General features: G+C 40.4%; 1 long non-coding RNA gene across 1 annotated transcript in view; it reads right to left on the reverse strand.

The window, feature by feature from the left end:
* Positions 1 to 15556: 15556 nt before the first annotated feature.
* The window catches only part of LOC140913877 (uncharacterized), a 31193-nt gene continuing 18993 nt past the window's right edge, over positions 15557 to 27756 (reverse strand). The window contains exon 3 of the long non-coding RNA XR_012159681.1: positions 15557 to 15778. This is a non-coding gene — a long non-coding RNA (uncharacterized LOC140913877). The remainder of the gene's footprint in view (positions 15779 to 27756) is intronic.

The following is a 27756-nucleotide window of genomic DNA, read 5'->3' on the forward strand; positions in this document are numbered from 1 at the left end:
TGAATCAGATATCATCTGCATGTACCCTCATACTAAAGTCCATACATGTCTCCTATGGTACCATACCATACCATACATGTCTCCTATGGTATAGTATTGCCGTAGTAGCTATGAGAGGGAGGGTGCCCTTCCTCTGAACGACCTAGCACTGATCACTATTAGGAACAGGATATTGGATGAGGTGGACCACTGATCTATTCTAGTGTGGCAATTAAACTATTCATAGCTTAGATAGAACACAATAACATAAGAATGGCCATACTGGGTCAGAGCAAAGGTCCATCTGGCTCAGTGTCCTTTCTTCTGGCAGTGGCCAATGCCACATGCTTCAAAGGGCCTGAACAGAGCAGGGAAATCATCAAGTGATCCATCCCTGCAATCCAGTCCCAGCAGTCAGAGGCTTAGGAACACCCAGAGCATGGAGTTGCATCCCTGACCATCTTGGCTAATAGCTATTAATGGGCTCATCCTCCATGAATTTATCTTATTCTTTTTTTTAATCCAGTTATACTTCACAACATCCCCTGACAATGAGTTCCACAGGTTGTCTGTGAATTGTGTAAATAAATGCTTCCTCTTGTTTGTTTTAAACCAGCTGCCTATTAATGTCATAGGGTGATCCCTGGTTCTTGTGTTATGTGAAGGTGTAAATAACAATTCCTTATTCACTTTCTCCACACCATTCATGATTTTATAGACGTCTATCATATCTCCCCTTAGTTGACTCTTTTCCAAGCTGAACAGTTCCAGTCTTTTTAATCTATCCTCACATAGGAGCTGTTCCATAACCTTCATAATTTTTGTTGCCTTTCTCTGAGCCTTTTCATTTCTAATATATCTTTTTTGAGATGGGGCAACTAGGACTGCATGCAGTATTCAAGGTTGGGCATACTATGGATTTATACAGTGGCCTTATGATATTTTCTGTCTTATTATCTATCCCTTTCTTAATAGTTCCTAACATTCTATTGGGTTCTTTGATTGCCACTGCACATTGAGCAGATGTTTTCAGAGAACTACTGACTCCAAGATCTCTTTCTTAAGTGATATCAGCTAATTTAGACTCCATTATTTTGTATGTATTGTTGGGATTATGTTGTCCAGTGTACATTACTTTTGATTGATCAACATTGAATTTCATCTGCTGTTTCGTTGCCCAATCACCAAGTTTTGTGAGATCCCTTTGTAACTCTTCATAGTCTGGTTTGGACTTAACTAATTTAAGCAATTCTGTATCATCTGCAAACTTTGCCACCTTACTGTTTACCCTGTTTTCCAGATCATTTATGAATATGATCCCAGGAAACCCCTCTGGGGGATACCTCTATTTACCTTTCTGCATCCTGAAACTGACCATTTATTCCTACCTTTTGTTCACACAGTTACTAATCCATGAGAGGACCTTCCTTCTTATCCTATGACTGCTTAATATGCTTAAGAGCCTTTGGTAAGGGACCTTGTCAAAGGCTTTCTGAAAGTCCAGGCACACTGTATTCACTGGATCACCTTGTCCGTATGTTTGTTGAGTCCCTCAAATAATTCTAGTAGATTGGTGAGGCATGATATTCCTTTACAAAAGCCATGTTGACTCTTCCCCAGCAAATCTTGTTAATCGATATGTCTGATAATTGTGTTCTTTACTGTAGTTTCAACCAGTTTACCTAGTACCAAAGTTAGGCTTACTGGCCCATAATTGCCAGGATTGCCTCTGAAGATGTTTTAAAAATTGGCAGCACTTTACCTATCCCCCAGTCACCTGATACAGAAGCTGATTTAAGTGATAGGTTACATACCACAGTTAGTAGTTCTATAACTTCATATTTAAGTTCCTTCAGAACTCTTGGGCGAATACCATCTGGTCTTGGTGTCTTATTATTGTGTAATGTATCAATTTGTTCCAAAACCTCCTCTACTGGCATCTCAGTCTGGAACAGTTCCCCAGATTTGTCACCTAAAAAGGAATGGGACAGGTGTGGGACTCTCCCTCACATCCTCTGCAGTGAAGACTGATGCAAAGAATTTCTTTAGCTTCTCCACAATGGCCTTGTCTTCCTTCAGTACTTCGTTAATATCTATATCTTCCAGTGGCCCCACTGATTGTTTGGCAGGCTTCCTGCTTCTGATTTTCTGAGGGTTTTTTTCTGTTAGTTTTTTACTAGTTGGTCTTCAAATTCTTTTTTGTCTTGTCTACTTATACTTTTACACTATACTCATAGTATATATTCATATGAATCATAGCCTTTTTTTGGAAAATAAATATATTTTTCTGTATCATAAAATAAATATTGACTTATTTTATCCACAAAGTGATAAAATTCAAAGAGATTAAATTAAAGGACTTATGCTTTTAAAAAAAATCTTATATTCACTTTTATCATTTTAAAATAAAAAATGTTTCCAGCAGATTTGGATTATGTCCCTCTTTGAAAAAAAATAATTTGAACAAAAACTACAGGGTTTTTTTTAAGCACTACAACAAACATGTTTTCCTATAAGAAAGACAACATTTTGTAGTCATCATAGGTGTATTCAGTATGCTATGTCTCCTCTTTTTATCATTACAATTTCTGCCTGGTAAAAAAACAAAATGATCACACAAATATAAAAAAATTACAATTTAAAATTATCTATGAAGTGACTTATAAAGAACAAAGTGAAAGCTGGACTTATCTGACAAATTGTAGATAAAAATTATTTAAACTGTCAGATCAGGCAAAGTTTGCATTGTTGAGCTGTACTGGCATATTTAATGATGTGAGGATAGAGAAAGGTAATGAATAAATGGAAAGTTAACTGACTAGAAGATACACTGAAATATCTAACCAGGATCCCCATTGAAATACTATCAGCTTATAAAAGACACTGCAAATACGAGGATGGACATAGTTTTAATCTAGGGTTGCCAACTTTCTAATTGCCCCAAACTGAACACCCTAGCCCTGCCACTTCCCCAAGGCCCCGCACCCTGCCCCACCCCTCACCTGAGGCCCTGCGCCCCGCTCACCACATTTTCCCTCCCTCAGCGGCTTGCTTTCCCCCACCCTCACTCACTTTCACTGGGCTGAGGAAGGGGGTTGGAGTGTAGGAGGGGGTGAGGGCTCCAACTGGGGGTGTGGCCGGGGATGAGGGGTTTGGGGTGCAGGAGGGGGCTCCAGGCTGGGGGGGTGGGGCCAAAGGATTTGGAGTGTGGGAGGGTACTGCGGGTTGAGACTGGGGGTTGAGGTGCAAGGGGGAGTGAAGGCTCTGGCTGGGGGTGCGAGCTCTGGGGTTTGGCGACTTGGATAAGGGATTCAGGGTGCAGGAGGAGGCTTCAGGTTTGGGGGAGGTTCAGGGTTGGGGGAGGGGTTGGAGCATGAGTTTACCAGGGGTGGCTCTTGGTTAGTGGCGCACTGAGGCTAAGGCAGGCTCCCTGCCTGTGGCTGGCTCTACACTGCGCCCTGGAAGAAGCCAGCAGGTCAGGCTCCTAGGCAGGAGGCCAGGAGGCTCCACACACTGTTCCTGGACAATGAGAGTGCAGAGCCAGTGCTCAGAGCGAGGGCAGCGCATGGAGCTCCCTGGCCCCCTTGCCTAGGACCCAGACCTGCTGGCCACTTCTGGGGTGCAGCATGGAGACAGGACAGGTAGGGACTAGCCTGCCTTAGACCCACAGCACCATTGACCAGACTTTTAACAGCCTGGTCAGCGGTGCTAACTGGAGCCTCCAGGGTCCCTTTTCAACCAGGCGTTCCAGTTGAAAACCAGATGCCTGGCAACCCTATTTTCATCAACTGTGGAAAAGTTCAAAAAGTTCTGAGATCTTGAGAAACCCACAACTGATCGGACACCTCGCCAAACCTTATCTGACCTCTAAAACGTTGAGATCTTCTCTCTCCTATCCTCATTTCCAACCATTTTCTTTGATTCTCCCAAGTCTTTCTCTTCTCACACCCTTTCTCCTCAAATGTGGATGCCACTCAGTGAACCCCTAATTCGATTGATCCCTGCCCTCACGAGAACAGAGAATTCACTGAATGTCTCCTGTCTAAAGCACCCAAAAGTGCATTGCACACAAGATTTTAATAGAATAGCCATCTGAATCCAGAAGAGAAGGCCAAATCTTTTGGAATAAAACAATATAGGGGTTCTGTTTGTAGACTCCCACAGCACTTAACCAGTCCTTCCACAAAAGGTTTGGTTGATCTCCAGGAAATGGTTGAACTTCAGGGCATTTTGTAAACTAGAAGATTTGGTTTGCACTTCCCTGGTTTCCATTCTAAAAATATCCTTCCTAATCAGTAGGTGAAAGTCACCCTTTTGCAGGGATCCAGCACTATGCCCTGATTTGGTGGCTTAAGTGGTGCCTCCTCTTTGTGCAGACCTCCGCACAGGACTGAATTTCACCCTGTCTGTACACAAATTAAACTACGCATTCTCATCTTGACCAAGAGATTGAAGATAGCAGCTAATGCATGATGATGACAAAATCTCTTTTTTTTGTCTTTTTTTTAAAATTTATATAGACCTATTTTAGCATGGCTTGAAAAAGTAGATACTACTAAGTATGTCAGACTACTTGCAAAGCAGAGTTTCAGTATTTGGCTAGATTATCGGGCTCAACGGGTAGTGATCACTGGCTCCATGTCTAGTTGGCAGCTGGTATCAAGTGGAGTACCGCAAGGGTCGGTCCTGGGGCCGGTTTTGTTCAATATCTTCATAAATGATCTGGAGGATGGTGTGGATTGCACTCTCAGCAAATTTGCGGATGATACTAAACTGGGAGGAGTGGTAGATACGCTGGAGGGGAGGGATAGGATACAGAAGGACCTAGACAAATTGGAGGATTGGGCCAAAAGAAATCTGATGAGGTTCAATAAGGATAAGTGCAGGGTCCTGCACTTAGGACAGAAGAACCCAATGCACAGCTACAGACTAGGGACCGAATGGCTAGGCAGCAGTTCTGCGGAAAAGGACCTAGGGGTGACAGTGGACGAGAAGCTGGATATGAGTCAGCAGTGTGCCCTTGTTGCCAAGAAGGCCAATGACATTTTGGGATGTATAAGTAGGGGCATAGCGAGCAGATCGAGGGACGTGATCGTTCCCCTCTATTCGACATTGGTGAGGCCTCATCTGGAGTACTGTGTCCAGTTTTGGGCCCCACACTTCAAGAAGGATGTGGATAAATTGGAGAGAGTCCAGAGAAGGGCAACAAAAATTATTAGGGGACTGGAACACATGAGTTATGAGGAGAGGCTGAGGGAGCTGGGATTGTTTAGCCTGCAGAAGAGAAGAATGAGGGGGGATTTGATAGCTGCTTTCAACTACCTGAAAGGGGGTTCCAAAGAGGATGGCTCTAGACTGTTCTCAATGGTAGCAGATGACAGAATGAGGAGTAATGGTCTCAAGTTGCAGTGGGGGAGGTTTAGAGTGGATATTAGGAAAAACTTTTTCACTAAGAGGGTGGTGAAACACTGGAATGTGTTACCTAGGGAGGTGGTAGAATCTCTTTCCTTAGAGGTTTTTAAGGTCAGGCTTGACAAAGCCCTGGCTGGGATGATTTAACTGGGAATTGGTCCTGCTTCGAGCAGGGGGTTGGACTAGATGACCTTCTGGGGTCCCTTCCAACCCTGATATTCTATGATTCTATGATTCTATGATTCTATTTGCCTCCTATCCCAGAAGAAAATAATAATGGAGCTGAGTACAGCACACTGTCTAAAACATGGTTTTTCATCAGGATTCCTAAGTGATCCTTTTTTCCGATCCCAGTCCTAGAGCTGCACATTTAATAGCATAATGCACTGTTAGTCAAATCTGGAATTGCTGATTTTCAGTCCAGTGCAGATTCAGGTTTAGAAAGTTAAAGTAATTCCAATGAGTTTCTTCTTCACTTATGTGACTTTTATATCTGTAATATTTTTACAGTACTAATGTCACTGTCCAATGATTATAATCACTATACATTTAAAGAGACAGAATGATACTGCGGTAATAAAACATGGCAAAAATTAAAACCAACGGGACAAATTCATTCCTAGCATAACTGTATTTGGATCAGGGAGTTACCCCCAGGGTAAACTGACCACAGTTCCTACACATGATTCTGCTTTCCAATGAAATCTACAAACACTTGTAATATGAGTTTCTTTATATGACTTTGCTAGTATTTAATACAGGCATATGACTTGTAACAGAACAGTAGTTATCTCCTTCGGCAATGAAAAATATGCTGTATATGGTTTAAGCTCTGATTGCACCTTCTGCTAAAATAAAACAGAGTTTATAGGATATTTTCAGTTTCTGTTTTTATGTTAGTAAAATATTTTTCAGTCCCCGTGGAAGTTGACCTGTTTCACTGTAAGAGAAAAGCTTTTCTGCTAGAATATGTTTCTGTCATGCTTCTTTCCGCTCGTCACCCAACTTGCCAATTTTAAAAGTGTGCCTCTGCTCCAGTTCCATCTGCTGTAGATTCTACATGAAAATCTCAGATGAGAGAAAGGTCTTATGGTCAGTTCTAGACAGAAATGAGACAAAAAACCCTGGAATCCCTAGAATAAAGACACTTGGGGACTGTTCTTAAACTGGTCATTGAGATAAAAAAGAAGATAAATGCTTTGTTTCTTAAATTCATATAATAATTCAGGTTTTTCATCAAGGCATTTCAAACCCACATTCAAACATTAGGCCTATAATACAGCCCAAAACCCTTTAAAGGATTTCTAGGGTTGTTGCCCCAGCCATATACATGCTCTGGTTTATTCTAAACCAAAAAGAAACCTTTTTTAGGCTTGGGAGCTGTTACTGAAACATTCTCCTCTACGTCCTACCTCGTGAGGATTAGCGGAAATGGCAGAGATTTAGATAGATCCTCTACAAATGGGAAGAAATAATAAATAAATTATAATTAATACTACTAATAAATAATATCCACTCATTCAAGAGAAAATTTATTTTTGTTCTTCATCAGAATGAACATGAAACCTTTCTAAGTTTTTCAGGCAGCAACCTAAGAAGCCCAATTTCTCAGCCGCTAAGGCACTCCCCTACATTCTCGGAGACCTGAGTTCAAGCCCTGGCTTGGCCTAATTTAATCTCCCCTGTTGGATGTGTTCCACTTTATATAAATAATTAAATATTCATAGGGTCCAAAAGATAGATGCTCTACAGCAAGGATGGGCAAATGTTTTGGCCCAAGGGCCACATCTGGATATGGAAATTGTATGGTGGGCCATGATTGTTCACAAAATTGGGGGTTGGGGTGCAGCAGGGGGTGGGGGCTCCGGCTGGCGGTGCACGCTCTGGGGCGGGGCTGGGTATGAGGGGTTGGGAGCGCAGGAGGGGGAGCAGGGGGTTGGGGCATGGGAGGGGGTCAGGGGTGCAGGCTCCGGGTGGCGCTTACCTCAAGCAGCTCCCAGAATCAGTGGCATGTCCCCTCTCCGGCTCCTATGCAGAGGTGCGGCCAGGCAGCTCTGCGCACTGCCCCATCCACAGGCACTGCCCCTGTAACTCCCATTGGCCATAGTTCCCAGCCAATGGGAGCTGCAGGGACTGCGCTTGGGGTGGGGGCAGCGTGCAGAGCCCCCTGGCTGCCCCTACGTATAGGAGCCAGAGGGGGACACATTGCTGCTTCCACGAGCCGCACGGAGCGGGGCAAGCCTCTGACCTGCTCCCCGGCAAGACCTTGATGGCCAGATTAAAATGTCTGGAGGGCCGTATGTGGCCCTCAAGCTCTAGTTTGCCCACCATTGCTCTACAGCCTGGAGTTTAGGGTGATCGTCTGAGATGCTGGAAACCCACATGACTGTCCTAACTGCCAAGCTATTGGCTATTCTGGTCTTTCTCTCTCTCTCTCTCTTGCTGGTTTCTGACCATTAATTCTATCCTGAACCTGAGAAATCTTCCTGATTAAAAAGTTTTATCAAAAATTATACATTTCTGTGGAAAAGTTTCAATTTTGACAAATCAATACTTTCTGACAGAAATATTTCATCAAACAAAATTCTTGACCAGCTCTATTATTTATTTGTTTGTCACCTGAGGGCTTACTTGCTGCAATAATCTTTAAGATGGAGTGACACCTGACAACAATTTGGTAATGATAGCTTCTGCAGAATATGGGATAATAAGTGTTATTTCATGTAAAGTGCATATTACACCTGTACTCCATAGTCTGCACTGTCTTCCAGTTGGTTTCTGATTAAAGTTTAAGGTTTTGACCTAAGTGGTTTGGATCCTGACTATTTTAAGGACAAATCTGGTGACCACATATTTACCTTTCATAGTGCTTGCTTCCTTGAACAATCATCTTGAGAGAAAATTGTAAAGAGCTACATCACTTGGTTTTTCATTCCCTCATATGCTGCCCTTCTTTTAGAAACATTCAGCACCTTTGTTGCTATATCTTTTTGTTTTTTTAAAGTATCTCCATTTCTGTGTCTTATCTTTAGTATCGTTTAGCCTTTGTCTGAGTTTTTTTCAGTCTTTTTTCATGTCTATTAATTTATTTTTTGTTCCCAAACTCTCCATTTTGGACCATCTTTTCATTTTGGATCAGCACAAATCCTTTACTAATTAACACTGAAAAATACAATAGCGCTAGTTAAATGTATCCAGGAAAGAAGTATCAAGGAAAAATCTGATCTGGAACAGCAGACAATAAGGTCTGATTTAATTAGTCCTACATAGAGTAGGGTCAGATTTCTTCATGTATGGTTCTATCCACCTGGAGTTAAAACATTTAGTGGAACACCAATGTGACATGAAAATGTCTACAAGACTCAATCGAATAGAATTGATGCTGGTTGGCTTGGGGAAAGCAACAGAAGATATAGTAAGGGTGACATCAGCCTTCTAACTGAAGGGGGATGCCCACTGCTGGTTGATTGGGTTTGCAGTCTGGGTTTTTGGTTAGGCTCCCATCTGCTATTTCCAAACTACTACTAGGTGATCAGGTAGCAAAAAGCCAGGGTGGTTTTTTTTAACCTATGTATGACCAAGAGACCATTTCTTCAGATGTGGACCAAGCATGTCACATCTACACCTTTCTCACTTTAAGATTGACTTACTGTGATGTGCTATGTAAGATAATGCCTATGTGATTTGGGAGCAAAATCCCTATTAACTTTCAATAGGACTTCACTTAGGTAATTTTTAAAAATTCCACCTTGCATTCTTAAAACCTTTCAGAAAATAAAGCTGGTGATGAATCTTTCTTTTTGTGAGCCCATATGTCAGTGTTGTATGATCTGCACTGGCTGCATATTGTTTTTCAGGTTGATTTTTTTCAGGTACTTGTTTTGACTAGAGCTGGTCAAAAACTGGAATTTCTGAGATTTCAAAATTGTATTTTTCCCTAATTAGGATGAAAAGTCAATCTTGGAATTTTCATTAAATGAAATATTTCAAAATATTTTGATGGGGTGAAATGTTTCATATATAACATAATAATAGTTGAAATATCTTTTACTTTTATATTATATTTTGCTATAATATATTTAAATTGGAATACAACATAAAATAAAAATGATGAAGTTGAAAGGAAAAGTTTTCATGTTAGCGAAACAAAATGTTTCAATAATTTTCTGTCACATTATGACTAAATTAATATTTTGCCGCAAATGTATACATTTTGTGACATCAGCTTAACTTAAAATTTCCATCAGAAATTTTTCAAACAGGTCTAGTTTTGACCTATAAAACCTCAATGCCTGGGACACAATATATAACAGGACACTGCTCTTTCTCATGCAATACTGCCACCATTGTGGTTAGCAGAGGTGCCCACATTTGAGTCTACAAACTGAATTATGGGCACAAATCTCAGTAACTACGCTTCTAATACATGATTTGCACCAACTTTCACAACATTAAGAGGTGCAACTACTGAGATTTCCTCATGTAATTCAAATGATAGGTTCAAAAATGCAGCCATATATATTACCTGCAAAACGAAGGCTACCCTTCTGACAATTTACCCTATTATACTTTGTATGCAAGGTATATTCATTATTTAAAACATTGTAATTTTTCATATGTGATGGCAAAAAACCAATTCAGTATCATGATTAACTTTCAGTCTCCCAGGGAAAAATATCACCTCTAAAGAAAAAGAAATGATTAAAAAACAAGCCATATTGCTTCCTGATGATGCAGTGAATTACACATTGAAATTAAATCTATCCAAATAATTTGTTGCAAATACTTCTGAATGTTGGCAATTTTTCATTGAATAATTATTAACAAAATAATTCATTATTCAACCACCCATACTAGTAACAACTGATATTTTTTTAAGAAATAATTTTGTATTATGATGGGCAAGAGTTCAGAAAGAGTAGGGTAATCTTTTACATTGGGATCATCAATGGCTGTTCTCTTTTGTTAAACTGATCAAATTTATTGAGTTTATTTTTCCATGCACATTTAACATTTTTTTTACTCTTAGAAGATATATTGACATGATGTTTAGAACTAGTAAATCTAGCTTTGCTTCAAGTTCTAGTTATTGTGAGACATATGGAGAATTACAAACTTCAACGGATTTTATGGACATATTTCTTACAAATACTGAACTCGTGTTTATTATTATGATGCTCTCTCCCTGCTATTATCTTCCTAAAGGACTCTTTATAGAAGGCAAAAAAAGGCTGCATTATATGCATCTTCTTTTCAAAGACTCTAGCAGTGAAAGGAAAAATTTGCTACACAATACCAGCTATTTCACTTGAAAAATAGTGTCCTGAATCATCAGAACCCAGTCACAGTGCATAGTACTAGCTATGCTCTCTCTTTGTGTATTTTATGAAATTTTAAGAAAAATACACAAATCTAAATAGTTCCTCCTTAAATTTCTTCCAAATTCACTAGCATGAATAAACATTTATAACCACACAAATACATGTTGTCTAGGAATAAAATATACTATTTTTCTGTGTGTGGACATTCTCTAATTCAAGACTGATTTGAGTCACAATTTATCAATATATCTACCATGTGTCATAAAGGGCTGAGGAAACAAATAGTCTGGAAATACTGAGCCAAATTCAAGCTTGGTTTGAACTGCACGCCAGTGAAATTATGCCAGCTTACACCAGGTCTAAATTTGGAACCACTGTTGCTGATATCCTATATATCAACATTGGCACTTTGCAGCTCATGGATCACTGATACATAGAATCATCATGCTAGAAGGGACTGCAAGGGTCATCTAGTGTAACCCCCTGCCAAGATGCAGGATTTGTTGTGGCTGAACCATCCAAGGCCGATGGCTATCCAGCCTCCTTTTGAAAGCCTCCAGTGAAGGAGCTTCCACAACCTCCCTGCACATGCATGTGCAGGAGACAGAGTTTTCTTGGCAACTATTTGACAACTATGGAGCTCACCACTAGAAGAAAACCAAATGATCATGGATCTCAATGGCCTCTGAGCAAAATCCAAAGCTCATTTTTTTGAAATAAACTTCTTTCAATAACTCCACCAAAAGTGCATAATGAAAAAATAAAAACAGAAATAATGTTCCTATAGTGGGCCAGACTGTTGCCTACAGTGTGCAACAGTTCAAGGGAATAAGGGGGCATAAGGTGAAGGGATGCAGAAATGATCCAAACATTATTTGAGGGATGGAGAAAATGCCTCATAGTGAGGGATTTATAGAGCTCAACCTGCGCCTTGATTACGATGTATAAGTATTTTCAAAGGGAGAAAATACCAGTTACTAAAATGCTTTTTAAATCTAGCTGAGAAAAGCACAAGAACCAATAGCTGAAAGCTGCAGCAAGACAGATTCATAACAGAAATTTGGCCCAAAAATTTTAATCATGAGGCTGATTAACCATTAGAACAAACTACCAAGGCAAGTGGTGGATTCTCCATCTCTTGATGTCTTCCAGAAAGGTATCCGGACTTGATTTGAAGATATGGTTTAATCAAACACCAGTCATGTTTTAGAGAAATACAGTTTGGGGTCTCAATAAAGGGGTAACAGTGAAATTTAACGGCCAATGATTTAAAGAAGGTCAGACTAATGGTCTCTTCTGGAGACTCCATGAATTCATGAAGATGCCTCCTACCTTCTTTGTGCCAGCTATCTGTACCATGGAGAGAAGAGCATCATGAAGTACATGTGCGAGGTATAGGTTAGGTGAAAATTGCTTCCATGTGGAGCAGGGGGAATCCTGGAGACAAACTGTGACTCTCTAAGTCACAGTCTACCTTCTAGTCTGTTCCAGGGCAGTGCAGAAATGCATTACGCTTTAATCAGAGCATAGCCACTAATGAGGCCAGTGCGTGGAAGAAGCATCTTAATGAGACACAGACCTTTTTGCGTATATATTAATAAATTTGAAAGGTAAGATTTGAATTCTCACTGACTCCTGAACCCAAGGGAGACAGAGAAAATAAATAAGATCTCTGAGCCAAGTTCATCCCTGGGCCAGGGCCAGCAGATGGACACAGGAGAAGATATAGCTTGTGCAGTCCCTGTTCACCTACTACCAAGGGCCAGTTCTGCCTCTGATTCAGACTAGGATAGCCCTCACATGTGTTCTAACTTTCTCCCCTCTTGCAATGACCGCTATAGGCCTTTGCAGAGGTGCAGAATCACAAAGCCATAAGAACATCCTGGAACACACCCCTATCTTTGAATACTCTTTGCTTCAGGGACTCCTGCAGAGGTGGAACAGAGCTAAAGGAGCTGGCTTTACACTTGGTATAGAGACCCCTTGCATGGGATTATTTTCCTCCATGGCTTACATGTGCCCTATAGCCCCTTTGCACTAGCCTAGCTGATGCAAAGGGGTTAGAGAGCAATGCTGACTTGAGCCCTCTGCATATTACTAAGAAAAAAGCCTCCAAAACTGAAGTGAAGAAGGAAGCTTAGCATAGGCCTCTTCACCTATCGCTACAAGAAAGGAGAAAAGCACTAGAGGGGGACAACATAAGGTAGAGGAAAGCAACACAAAGTGGGTCATCTTTAGTATTTTGGGAACTTGCCATGCAAGGTCGATAGTAGTTAAGAAGTCCCTTTAATCATGTTTATTGATTGTTCTTTGTGTTATGTTTACAATACTACTTTATAGGTATTTATTACTTTAATGACCGATTTTACTTATTTCACAGCAGAGAACAAAAATATTGTTAAAATTTAATTAAAATACTTAATAATCACAGCAACCAACCATAGTTGTTGCCAGGTGGTAGATTGGGCACAAGTGAAAAGTTAATTATTTACCAACTGAAGTTTTAAAACATTTACTGAAAAACTTAATAAAGAAACAGTGAAATATATGGTATGAACAGAGACAAACAATGTATACAAATCAAGAAATGTCAAAAAATTAAACTGAGTAATATTATGGAAACTCCTTTTTTTTCCCATTAGAACAAATCTCATTCAGTAGAGGCACATCATTCTTTTGTTTGTCAATTTGCACAGAGTTCATCAACTTTACAGAACATATCATTAAGGTCCCACCAAGACCACAGCTACCATTTGAGTGACCCAGTTTAACTCTGTTGTGCTCATGGGACTTAATTATGGCCTATCCAATTGCATTGTTCAAAGACTGGTTAAAATACAGGTAAGTTCCTTGTTTAAATAGTGTTGGGAAACATCAGTGTTTTTATTCTATTTATAGATTGGTGCTAAGACCCCATGTTTGCTTCAACAACAAAGATTAGTATTAAGAAAGAAATGCATCACTGATACAACACACATTATGCAAAAACACTTCAGGCTCCATATATGTCTCTCCAGAGGCTGGACCTCACTTCAGATGATAAGATGCAATGCCCCAATGGTGCTATCTGGGGACATTATATATCAAAGAACTCATTATCTCTTGGGTGTTTTGTGTAGGAGAGTAGTGCAGAGTGGCTGTTGTTACACCTCCATAAGGGTGCAGAAAGTGCTCCAGGACAGTCAAACAAATGTAAATATATTGAGAACAGCAACTTCCATGATGCACAGTGACTGCTTAGGAGGAGGGTGGACTGTAGTACCTCATGGGAGTCCTGCCAGAAAGTTTAGTCCATACAAAATGAAAGCATGAGGCAACAGATCTACAACTCACATGAGGCACTGCAGTTGGATTTCCATATCAAATATTCAGTTTCAGCTAAAAGTTCTGGGGGTTGGGCCAAAAAAAAAATGTTTCTGATTTTTTCACTGAAACATTGAAATTTTCCACAGACAAAAGCAAAAAACAAAAACAAACAAAAGCATTTTCTGACCAGCTCTGTGGGGTTAAACAAGTGGTATTTTTTTGGTTGTTGTTTCTTTTTGTTGTTTTTACCCTTTGTTTATTTCTTCACTTCCCAGTTTCAGAAATAAAAATATAGAAATAGCACCAGAAAAATCTATGTATACTGTACTGTATTTCCAGAATTACTATATGTCAATGAGGTGTGGATACTTATCTGAACATGGCTTGTTAGTCTGGTGATAAGTTTAGTTTTTTTCCCTCCTAGAAGTACATTTTTCCCCTCCAAGAGGCAAATTCCAGCTTTTACCTTTAATATTAATAAATGCTTGTCCAAGCCAAATTTCCAAATCTTTTAGGCCTCCCTTTGCCAACACTTACTGATTTCTACAGGTTTTTGTAACAATTATAAATAAAAAATTATAGTTGATCATGATTCAATGAACACTTAGTATGCTAATGGATTTCAGGGAAACAGAATGCTATGGCTCAAATTCTGGCCTTGAACCTCAGTATAGCACTTAAGGGACACTCTCTGGAGCCAAATAGTATAATTATAAATAACAGATTTATTTATGTAACATCATTCCAGCTGTGAATCCTAGTGTGTCTCTTTCTCTTCATCATCTTCATTTTGCATGGAACATTGTCCTGCCCTCCAAGTTAATGAGAGGGTTATCACTTATTTTTACTATGATGTTTGGAAATTTAATTGGCTGTCTCCTTTATCATTATAAATCGATCTGGCCAAAAAACTGACCATGTTGCAAAAATTTTCAAACAAAATTTTTCCAGCGTTTTCATCAGAAAATGTTGGAATTTGAAAGTTTTCAACCAACTCAATATGTCTAGATTTCTCTTGCTCTAGGTTACAAAGTCTTAAGGAAAAGGAGTACTTGTGGCACCTTAGAGACTAACAAATTTATTTGAGCATAAGCTTTCGTGAGCTACAGCACTCTGAAAGTCTTAAAACTGAATCTTAGAAAATGTGTGTCAGGGGACATCTTGTCATATAGCTCACTAATCAATAATTGTATATTTTCCTTTCCAGACAGACGGTTCCTCACTGTGCGTTGTGATCCTATTGCTAACTTTGGGCCCAGTTCTGCATTATTGTCACACTTAAGTGCCTTTTAACTTCAACTGGATTTGTAGGTGCTTGGGAAATGCAGAATCTTAGGGAAGGTGCAATCAGAGCTTATTTTCCATTGTGAGGTAAAAAAGTAAACTAATGATGAAACTTTCTCTGGAAGTGGAGAGGCTGATGTTACAGTCATGAATCCCTGAACTATATTGTTCCATACAAAAGCACTAGGTAACAACAAAAGACAAGCACTTTAGCTACATTGATATTCAATGAATGTACTAACTACTTTGATGCAATTGTACAGTGTTCTTTAGTGTGTTACCTTTATCATGCTAAGGGCTGCATGAAAATGAAATGTCATACTTCAATACCCTTCTAGTCGGTCATATAGTTTATTTTCTTGTACTCCGATAGAGTTAACAAATTTAATGACTGTCCTTTATTGTTGTCTGTATTCTCTTTCAGCTTTGTATTCAGCTTTCTTTCTCTGATGGTTTGCAAGAAACGCTTCATCTTTCTATGGCAGACATAGTAGAAGGAGAAAAAGAAAGAGAGAAGAGGCTATTAGCTGTGATTTAGAAATGGATGTGGGGAAATCAGACCACTTCAATGGTCACAGAAAAAGTTTAATTGTTATTCTTCTGTGTATACGTTAGCCCCATTAGACATTTGCTGCCTGAATTAATTGAGTGGTTTAAATAGAAAAGTTTATTATGATTCTTATTAGCTGCACTTCAAATTTTGTGGAAAAAAATATAATTTATACTTAATCAAAAAATAATAGGGTTATTTTCAAAGAATTGCTGATAAGAGAAGAATGATTTTTCAACTGATTAAAATATACAATGATGAATTCTTGCCTTTCTGTTTTGATGCCTGTGACTATAATTAAGAATGACTCTGTGGGTCTCTAAATGACAATGAAAATATCATTAATGGTGTGCTTTATTATGCAGTATAGGTTCTTTCCAGAATATTCATAAATGAGAATAAAGTGAAGCCATGTTAGAACAGAACTGAAAGTGCTTCAAAAATTACAAGTGCAAAGCAATATTAGGTTCACATGTATGATTCTGATAGATGTTGGGCCCTGCTCCTGTGAGGTGCTGAGCACTTCTAGTAAGTGAGGAGTATCCTTAACTCCCATTTATTTCAATGGGATTTAAGAGTGGTCAGCTCCTCTCAGGAGATGGCATGTTGCCTGATTTTGAGACTCAATTTAAATGTGTTGCATGTTTGTGTTCCGATCAGTGGTCTGTCACAACTGCGGGGGGAAGAGATTATGTCTGGGTATTTCTGGTCCAATCAAATTGTTTAAATGTCAGTCATCTTTTCCAGAAAGGCAGGAACCTCTTTAATTTTCCAGTAAAGTCAGAATATGTTTAGTAGCAACTTTTAGTGCCTTGGAGATTTAGAAGCATCAGTTTCTTGGACAGTAAAGCTCAAGGACTGCAAGTTTATTGAGACATCAACCTTATTTTTTTCATACTTCACTTATAACTTTTCAAACTTTAATTATTGTAACAGTGTATTAGAGTGAATTTTTGTTAATCTTTGAGAAAATTATTTCCAGTGTTGGATTATTTAAATAATACTGAATGTAGCACATTATTTACGAATAAACAACTGGAACTTTTCACAAGATGACATTTGCCCCCCCCCCGCCCCACCCCATCCCACCCCAATACCAAGTGACTCTCCTTGTTGCTGTTTTTCTGCATCCAGAGAAGGTATACATCAAAGTATAGCATGGCAGCTGAGAAGGACCATGAGATAGACTGTCAGCAGAGTTAATTGGATATCATATCCCATTCTTAGTACCTGTCATTAGAATGCAGGAACATAATGTCATTTTGTGTAGCCATTCAGATGCCAGGATTATAATAAAAGCAAAAAGTCACACCAAATGTATCCAATCTTCAGATTTTCAGCAGAACAGATTTCATGCTGATTTGCGTTCTCAATAGAATATTAAAGTTAGAACAGGCTCATCATGAGATTTTGAAATAGTTCAAATTTAACCCATTCTCGTGGCAAACATTGTGAAGAAACTGAAGAAGAGATCAGCATTATTTTAGAGTGATGTAAAAAAGAAACACTGCCGTGTTCCAGCGCAAAACGACAGCCTTATGATTAAGGCCCTAGACTAGATTTTAGAAGATCTGGTCCTGGCTCTGTCTCCAACTTCTCATCTGACCTGGGGCAAATTGTTTAATTTCTCTGTGCTTATTTCCCCACCTGTAAAATGGGGATAATAATGCTCCTTTTGTCCCTCTATTTGTCTGCTTCATTTGTATGCTCTTCCAGACATATTTTATATGAGTCTGCACCGGGCCTTGCACAAAAGGCCCTTGCTCCTGGTTGAGACCTCTAGATACTACTCAAATATAAATAGTAACAACAACAATAAATATGGGCACTCACACACAGCCAGATGTCATGAAAAGACTGCAAATGCAAAAGCATTCATATCTAACAGGAGCTCTTTTTTACTTATGAATTATATTGCATAGTAAATGGAATAAAAATCATGTATTCTCTTTTCCTCATTACAAGTTCAGGATTGAAATAATAAGATCATTTTTCAGTACTATGGCCCCAGTATTGTAAGCTGCCAAACTGCTTTATAATACAAACTAACTTCTAGCACTGTGACAGTCCCAGACCTTCTCTCTAAACAAGTCGTATTTAACTGAAGGGTAAAGTGACTTAGAGGTCATTATACTCCTTGGCATTTCCATTGGTAGCAAACATGCCATCACTCTCCATATTCATTATTTTAGCTAGCACATTGTTGACATTTACTATAGTAAACAAAACAACAGTAAAAAGCAAATATAATGAAAGGTACCAATCTAAAATAAGTAGAATGCCTAGTAACACGATATTTACAAAAAAGTGATTCATGTCTTTAAATGTTATTTACATAAAAGAAATATACCACTATCTCATTAAGCTAGCAATCTGCTGTTCTTTTTATTAACCAGAGAAAGACACTTACAAATATAGCTGTTATTTTTTGAAACTATTAGATTAATTTGTTTCCTCCTACACTTCGTAAATATTGCAGCCTGACACAGGGCCTGAACCAAAAGCCTACTGAAATCAATGGAAGGGCTCACTTAGACTTCAGTGAGCACTAGATCAGGTCAGTACCACAAATAACACTTTGAAAGGAGAATACTATTTAAAAAGCACACAGGGAATCTGGGGTCATCTATTTTTTTAGAGTCTGATCCTACAAGCCCTTGCTCACAGAAGTAGGGCTGCTTTAGTGAGTAAAGGTTTACAGGATTGGAGTCCTGTAATTGGATATTCATATTCGCTTTCTAATTCTGGGTATCTGATTGTAAATATTTTTGAATTTTTAAAGTAAGGTTAATTTAGGAATCAGCAGAGACTAGGAGTGATCCAGCAGTGTGCATTAATGCTACACTAATGAGATTTGTTTAAAGTTATATACATAGTACATACAAAATCTATGTTAAAAGAATTATATAGTTGCAAAGTGAAGCACTCAAAATTAGGGAAGGCTAGAATTAAGCTTGTCTGTGTAACCTTAATTCAGCCCCCATGTACATATGCATTATGATACCATTTGTAATCTGTATATGATGACATATTTTTTCCAAAGGTCCCCTTCTGCTCCTGTCCTCCCAGCTTGTTCTTGTTTTTCCTCTTATCATCTTCCTATCTCTCTCTTCTCTCAGCCCCTAGTCTGCACCTATTCCCCATTTGCTCCTCACCCCTCATCCTCTCCCCCCCCACCCCACCCCCCTGCATTCAAGTCAGGTCCCTTTCTCTTTCTCATTCATGCTGCCTGAATGCCAGCAAACGGATAATTGAAAGCAGAGGGGAAAGTCTCTCTGCTTTCATTTACTGGGCCCAGCACCGCAGTGGTTTCTGGCAACCAGGACAAGGCATTGTGGGGAAAGTCCCTCTCTGCCCTTGCTGCCCTGTGCTGGAGTGTGCTCAGTGCAGACACATTCTTTGAAGACTGTCTGGCAGCCACTCACAAGCCTTTACTGAGTATGTGCAAACAGCATTTTTTCAGACAATTATAACTCAACCAGATTAGGTTGATTTTCACAGAGAAAGTGCAAGGCACCTCTTTGACCTCAGGTTGACCACCCTGCCAGATTTCAAGACCTTGCTATAAAATATGAAAGCCCTAGAATTGAGTTTCTCAGAACTAGGTGGTGATTCTGTTTTAAGCCTGAGCAAACCAGCATATTATTCCCTAAACTCGTTTTCAGAAAGAGTTTACCTGCTTTAGCTGAAATTTCCAAAAAATGTTTTTCCTGAGCTGTCACTGCCAGATCTGCCCGTACCATGAGGGAGACTTGTGGCTAGCTCCATTCAAAATATAGGTTTCAGAGTAACAGCCGTGTTAGTCTGTATTCGCAAAAAGAAAAGGAGTACTTGTGGCACCTTAGAGACTAACCAATTTATTTGAGCATGAGCTTTCGTGAGCTACAGCTCACTTCATCGGATGCATACCGTGGAAACTGCAGAAGACATTATATACACACAGAGACCATGAAACAATACCTCCTCCCACCCCACTCTCCTGCTGGTAATAGCTTATCTAAAGTGATCACTCTCCTTACAATGTGTATGATAATCATGGTGGGCCATTTCCTGCACAAATCCAGGTTCTCTCACTCCCTCACCCCCCTCCAAAAACCACACACACAAACTCACTCTCCTGCTGGTAATAGCTTATCCAAAGTGATCACTCTCCCTACAATGTGCATGATAATCAAGATGCACCATTTCCAGCACAAATCCAGGTTTTCTCACCCCACCCCCACCCCCATACACACACAAACTCACTCTCCTGCTGGTAATAGCTTATCTAAAGTGATCATCAAGTTGGGCCATTTCCAGCACAAATCCAGGTTTTCTCATTCTCCCCTCCCCCCCCCCCCCCACAAACTCACTCTCCTGCTGGTAATAGCCGATCCAAAGTGACCACTCTCTTCACAATGTGTATGATAATCAAGGTGGGCCATTTCCTGCACAAATCCAGGTTCTCTCACCCCCTCACCCACCTCCAAAAACCACACACACAAACTCACTCTCCTGCTGGTAATAGCTTATCCAAAGTGACCACTCTCCCTACAATGTGCATGATAATCAAGGTGGGCCATTTCCAGCACAAATCCAGGTTTTCTCAACCCCCAACCCCCATACACACACAAACTCACTCTCCTGCTGGTAATAGCTCATCCAAAGTGACCACTCTCCCTACAATGTGCATGGTAATCAAGATAAGTAGCTTTGGAGTGGGATTTTCTAAAGTGTTCAGCAATGGCCCAATTCTGCTTCCGCTGAAGTCAATGTTAAAAGCTGGATTGATTTCGGGGGGGTAGGGGTTGGAGTTTGGCGAATGCTGAATACTTTTGAAAACCCCATCCTTAAACACCAGGTGAATGTGCATTATCTGACAAAGACTATGGCCCTTTACCCAATATAAATCACTGTCATGCCACTGAAGTCAGTAGTGCTGCACTGATTTACAATGGTTGAGGGTCTGGCTCAATAAATTTTAAAGTGATGTATGCTAAATTTCAGAGTAATATGAATATCTGAAATGTCCTCTTAATTTCTGAACAGCATTTCCAGAAAATCTTTCGTATTTTATGTTGTTACTAATAGGTCTGATATATTGTTAGCTTCACAAATATTTTAAAGCCAAATGAATAAATGTAAATTCTCACATTCTCAATTATACCTTAACCAATAACTGCTCCAGACTGACATCCTCATGTGGGCTTCTTAGCTAGATAAAAGTGTCTCCAGTGAAGAGTAAACAAACATCCTAACAAACCCCTAAGAAATACTGTAATTCCAAATTGATTTTTCAGTTACTCAACTGTTGCATCCATGGACTTTGATTGTCTCAGTCTAGAAAGCCTTAATTTGCAATGCATATTCTTCCTTCTAAGCAAAAATATGTCAAGATGTGCTGAAGTCCATAATATAACTCTCAAGTTAAATGAATTAGTGAGGGGAAGGTTATTTTTCAACAGGCACAGCTGTATACAGTTCTGAGGATCATGGAAAATGTTCTCTCCCCCTTCCACACTGTGCGCAATTTGCATATTCAGACCATAGCATTGCTCAATAGAACAAGGTTTTTTTTTAATTAATCTATGTACAGAAGTAAATTAATAATTTAAACTAACAAATGTATTTGAACATATGTGAATTTATTTTAATTTTGTCCTGTGTTGTATTTCCTATCTAGCTTAGAGATTCTCACACACCAGTTTTGTGTCGTATACATGGCAAAAACATATAACATGGTTTTCTCAATACATTATGTGAAAATGCAAGTTAGAACCGGTTTAGTATCTTAATTTGATAATGTAAGGGTAACCTTGCAGAAGTTTATGCAGTAAAGGTAAAAGTCTGGCCCCAATTAAGTCAAAGCTCCCATTCATTTCATTAGTGTTAGGTTTTCACCTCCGGTATTTAGAAAGATGATTTTGGTTATGGGGACGAAAGATGAAAAAGGGAATGTACTGTTTTGGGTCTAAAACACAGGACTCAGAAACAGAAAATCTGGTGTGACAGACACTGTAGCTCCATGAAATCTCTTTAGGGACCATTGTGTTCAATGTATGAATATTCTATATATGATTGTGTTTACTCCATGGGGGAGGGTTACCACAGCTCATACAGGAACAAAAAATGGGAAGAAGTGAGTACACCAGGGGTAGTGAACAACTCCAGAGATGCACCATCCTCTGGGGTGGTTTGCATATATTGGTTCAAGCTGGGTATTCCAGAGACTAAGAGACAAAGAAAGGGCTTTTGATATAAAAGGTAGAATTTAAATAGAATCATGGCCTTCCTTTTGATTCATCAAATGGACAGGACCTTTGATTCAACAAACAGACAGGACCTCCTAGGAAGGCTTCAACCCTTCTTGAATGGGCAATTTCTGGTACATTTAATAAGTATGTAAATCTGTTTTTTGTTTTGTAGGTTTTCTCTGTATGCTGTATCATTAAGTAAATGTGTTTGCTTTGGAAGAGTTGGGTGGTCAGTGATAAAAAACACTGTCATTGTCATCAGAGAGAAACTAAAGAGCAGGGAGCTGGATATTTCTCAGACTTACTTGGGGCAATTACAGTAAAGAGCATGAGGCTGTAGCCTAAAGAATCCCACTCAGAAGGAAATGAGACTGGGGGCCCTGCTGAAAGAGAGGTTAAGGCTAGAGACTTGAGAATGCAGGAGCATTCTAGCATTCTAGGAGCATGGACCACTAGGGGTAAATGGGTACGGGGTTGGGGGACAAAGGTACCTTTACCCTTGAAACTTTGACATCTGAATCTAGCTTTTCCACAGACCTGTTGTGTGGTCTTGGGCAAGTTGCTCAGTTGAGCTGGGTGGGAAAAAGGTTTTGAGGTTTTGAAGTTTTCCCCTGTCCTGAAGCAGGATGAAGATTGACATCGCAAGCATATTTCTGAACCAAAACTCAGAAAAACAATTTGATTTGGTCAATCAAAACATATTGTTTTGATAATTTCAAAACTTTTCATTTTAATTTTGACTTTTTTTTAACTATCAACCGACTTACATTTCAAATAAAAAAGGTGCTTTGAAAAAAATGGAACTTTAATTGAACTTGTGACTTGTGGCCCTTCAAAAATTGCCATAGTAACTTAAAATGGAAATGATCTATCAGATCATCAGTTCCACCCTTTGCAAAAGCAGCGCTGAACTCCTAGAAAATATATCAATTATTAAACTGATACTATGCTCAAGTCCTTAGCCAAGAGCAGTTACTTTCCATCTTAAAGCCTCTACTCAAAGTAGCAAGTTTAAACAAAAGCCATACTGGAGAAGAAAACTCTGGTTCATACAGGAGTGAATGTAAGGAATACAGTCGCAGAATCCTGGCTTGAAGTAGCATGCCTTCCTCTAGTTGAAAGGCAGAAGTATCTTTATAAGAGTAGTCAGCCTGGCTGTTACTTTTCTCCATAATCACAGAATAAATTTCTCTATGCACTGCACGTCTTTTAGAAAGATGCATGATGGTTTCTGGTCACAAATTGCTGGATAGTCTCTTAAAAAGAATTACACTTCTGCTATATAAAAGAATCTGTACAATATAGGTCAAGACAGAAGATAATAAGTTCCCTTACAGAACCCATTAAAGGATAATGTAGTCAGTCTTAAATAGCATAATGTGCAGACAGCAGGAATAAAATATAAATCCATTTTATATAACATTATATAAAAATGTACCAGATTATATGTAGGATGCTGTAGAGAGGTGTTGATGTTAATACACTCATAATCAGTAATGCAAAATATCTAGCTAATATTATAGAACTGTGAGAATAAATGTTGCATTTAAAAATTATATGGGTGGAACTCCGCTGTGTGATAGTTTCGATACAGGTAGCCCTGCTAACTCAACACAAAATGTATGCAAATACCACAATATGTTTCACAGTAGATGATATACACCCCCTTAACTCAACCCCAACCCACCCACTCAAGTCCTCAATGATACCGAACACATGCAAAGTCCAAGGACATGACTTTGTATGTGGAAATTTCACAGGCATTGCAGAGGATAGCACCAACCAGTTTATTTCAGGTAAATTCCTGCTAAGTAATTATCTAGTTCAAACACTGACACAGGCGGATGTTCATGTTTATACATCAATGTCCAGCTTCACACTGCTATGCCCCACACTAGGTTGAAGAATATAATAATGAGCAGTTAGGTTAAAATGAGCACTTCCCTGCAGGTGTCTAAAAAGGTGAGAGTAAAATCTGATATATAGACCCTTGCCTTTACATTCTATATAAATGTCAGGGTCCTGACAAGGGCAGTCATGACCAAGGGCAAGAGCAGGGTCAAACCTGAGGCTGAGAGTAGTGGAGGAGATTGTAGTAAAGTTCCAGGCTGATACCAAGGATCAGAGTATAAGTTAGGTTTCAGGTTGCGGGTCTGGAGGCAAGGTCCAAATCAAACCAAGTTTGAAGCCAGGAGTTCAAGATCAGGAATAATCATGGCAGCTACAGGCGATCCATGTTGTTGTTTGGACACTTCCCAGAATGCCCCCTGGGTATACATAGGGTAGGGAGCCAATCAGGAGCCATAAAACTGCTGCCTGTCAGACTCTTTGAGGCAGGACTTCCCATGGTCTGTGTCCGCAGTGGGTCTGGGAAGTGGAGCATGAACTGGTTATAGCTGCTCTTAGGTGGCAGCATGGCCATGTCCGCTACTTGGCAGCTGTGTAGGTCCACATTTGAGATCTTCTGGGCTTCACATTACCCCACAAGGGCACCCTCTGCTGACCTAGATTTGTCTGGATGCATGGCACGGATGGCTGCCATGAAGTCAGGGGCATGGACTTGGGACCTTTGCTCCAAGGTTCACTTTTCTGAGTCATAGCCCTCCCAATCTATAAGGTACCAGAGGGAGCAGTGTTTGATTTTCCAGTCCAGTATCTCGTGGACCTCATACTTGTTGTGTCTTTGGATCCACACCTGAGAGGGTGGTTGCTGGGCCAGGGGAGTGAAGTGGTTGTAAATGTAGGATTTAGAAATGGTACATGAAACACTGGGTGTATTTTGAGGGATCTCGGTAATTGAAGTCTCATGAGCACTGGGTCAATTACCTGATGGAGGGAATATGTCCTGAGGTATCAGTAATCCGGTTTATGACATGGCCAGTTGGTACAGAGGTTTTGGGCTGAGAGACACACTTTTTGCCTGATGGTGAATGCTAGGCATACCTTGCGCCAGCAGTCAGCATACCACTTGTAATCTTCCTTGGACTTGTCCAGTTGTGCCTTGAGTTTTTCTTGGACCTCATGAATCAGATTAACCCAGTTAGCGCTACAGGAATGGTGGAGTTGATGGGTATGGCTGGATAGAGATGGGGGTGGAAACCAAAGTTTATATAGAATTGACTCTGCCCAGCAAAGATATGCTCAGCACTGTTTTAAACAAACTCTGCTTGGGGTAGGAGGGTCCACCAGTTTTCTGATGGAAATTCATGAAGCAGCGCAAATATTGTTCTAACACTTGATTCGCTTGTTTGGACAGACCATCAGTTTGTGGGTGATAGGCTGCGGATGAGTAAGCATGGACCCTGACCAACCATAGGGTTTCACACAAAAACTGCAACACAAACTGCAGACCCTGATCAGTTGAGACTGTCTCCAGGAGTCCACGGAGATGGATAAGATGAGTCACCAGGTGCTGGGCCATTTTTTCTGTGGAGGGCAGGTGCACAGGGAGGATGAAGTGGGCCTTTTTGTCAGTTTATCGACCATGGTGAGGACTACAGTGTTAAGCACTGGGAGCTTGACTATGAAATCTAGGGTAATGGCTGCCCAGGGTCTGGACAGGGTCTTGGAAGGCAGTGGAGTGCCAAGGAGTTTCCAGCACGCTGTCCTGGTGCGGCCACATGTCTCACAGAAATCAACATACAAATCTATTGTTCAAATTCAGGGCCACGCGAAGGAACATGCAGCCAAATGAAGGGTCTTGAGGTGACCCAGATGGCCTGCTAATGGCAAGTCATGACAGAGCCATTGTACTGCTAACTGAGGGAGTCTGAATGAAACACACAAGTGCCTTTGACATAGATCAAGCCATCCTAGACCTGGTATTGCCCCTTGCTTACTGCTTTATGATCCGTGTAAACCCGTACTAGGTACTGAGCATCCTCCAGAGAATGGCACCTCTCTTCCAAGGCTTTTTTGATGGCTAGAAGCTTCTTATCTAGAATTCTTTGGCTGTAGTGAGCTTCAGTGAATAGTAGATGCAAGGTGGATGTGCTTTTGGGGACCATGACTTTGAGAGCCATGTTGGTGGAGCTGTTATTCTCCACTCAGTATCAGAGACTAGTCATCAAAAGTAGGCAATGTGGAAGAAAATCAGTCCCTGCTGCTACTGGAGTTTGCGCAGGATCACCTCTACCAAGCTGGCATGCTAAAATTATTGTCAAGTATGGCAAAAAAACCCTGAAATTAGATAGAATCAGTCTCAATCGTTCGAGCGGGGGCAAGGCCCGACCAATGCATTCCCAGTCAGAAAGCTAATAATGAGTCCTACTCTTGCTTGGTCAGTGGGATAAGGCTAGGGGCAGAGAAGAAAGAGCAGGTGACATTGGTTAATAACTCCCCTGAATAGTTCCCATTAAAACATTCTTGGAGGGTAGTAGAGGCCCTGGGTATGTAGCCACAGTGCAGCATTCTCATCCTACAGCTTGTCAACCCGTTCATGCATCTCCACCATCCGTTGGGGCATGCCAGGCCGGGAGTGGCTACTGTGGTCCAGACAAACTGTCAAGAACCTTATAAGGGTAGTCAGGACCCAGGGTAAGAACAGGGCAAAGCTGAGGCCGAGAGTAGTGGAGGAGTTTGTAGTCAAGTTCCAGGCCAGAGTCAATACCAAGGATCAGAGTCCAAGTCAGTTTTCGGGGTCTGGGTCAGGAGATGAGGTGCAAACCAAACCAAGGTCACAGCCAGGAGTTCAAGAGCAGTAATGGTCATGGCAGCTACAGGAGATTCATGCAATTGCCTGAATGCTCCTTGGATTTATATAGGGCAGGGAGCCAATCAGGAGCCATAAGGTTACTGCCTGTCAGACCCATTTACGTGGGATTCTCTGTGATCTGTGCCCACAGCAGGTCATAGAAAATGGAGCATTCGCTAGGTATGGTGGTAGCATGGAGGTACCCACTACTGGGCAGCTCTGCAAGCCTAGTTTTGAGACCTGCTGGACCTTACAAGGAAGTACCTCAGTATCCCAAACAACAGAAGAGTGAAAGACTGAGTTTCCTTAACGCAGTAGTTGGTGTTTGTTTGGTTTTTTGCTATTAAAAGTTGAGAGGAAAGAGTAAAATAAAACTACAATTAGAGTCCTAACTTCCTAACAAAAAAGAAGCTTACGAGAAGTGGAAGATTGGACAAATGACCACGGATGAGTATAAAAATATTGCTCGGGCTTGCAGGAGTGAAATCAGGAAGGCCAAATCACACCTGGAGTTGCAGCTAGCAAGAGATGTTAACAGTAACAAGAAGGGTTTCTTCAGGTATGTTAACAAGAAGAAAGTCAAGGAAAGTGTGGGCCCCTTACTGAATGAGGGAGGCAACCTCGTGACAGAGGATGTGGAAAAAGCTAATGTACTCAATGCTTTTTTTGCCTCTGTCTTCACGAACAAGCTCAGCTCGCAGACTACTGCACTGGGCATCACAGCATGGAGAGGAGGTGACCAGCCCTCTGTGGAGAAAGAAGTGGTTCGGGACTATTTAGAAAAGCTGGACGAGCACAAGTCCATGGGGCCGGATGCGTTGCATCCGAGAGTGCTAAAGGAGTTGTCAGAGGTGATTGCAGAGCCATTGGCCATTATCTTTCAAAACTCATGGCGATCGGGGGAGGTCCCAGATGACTGGAAAAAGGCTAATGTAGTGCCCATCTTTAAAAAAGGGAAGAAGGAGGATCCTGGGAACT

This window comes from Lepidochelys kempii, chromosome 6, assembly GCF_965140285.1.
Source record: "Lepidochelys kempii isolate rLepKem1 chromosome 6, rLepKem1.hap1, whole genome shotgun sequence".
Classification (NCBI taxonomy): Eukaryota; Metazoa; Chordata; order Testudines; family Cheloniidae; genus Lepidochelys; species Lepidochelys kempii.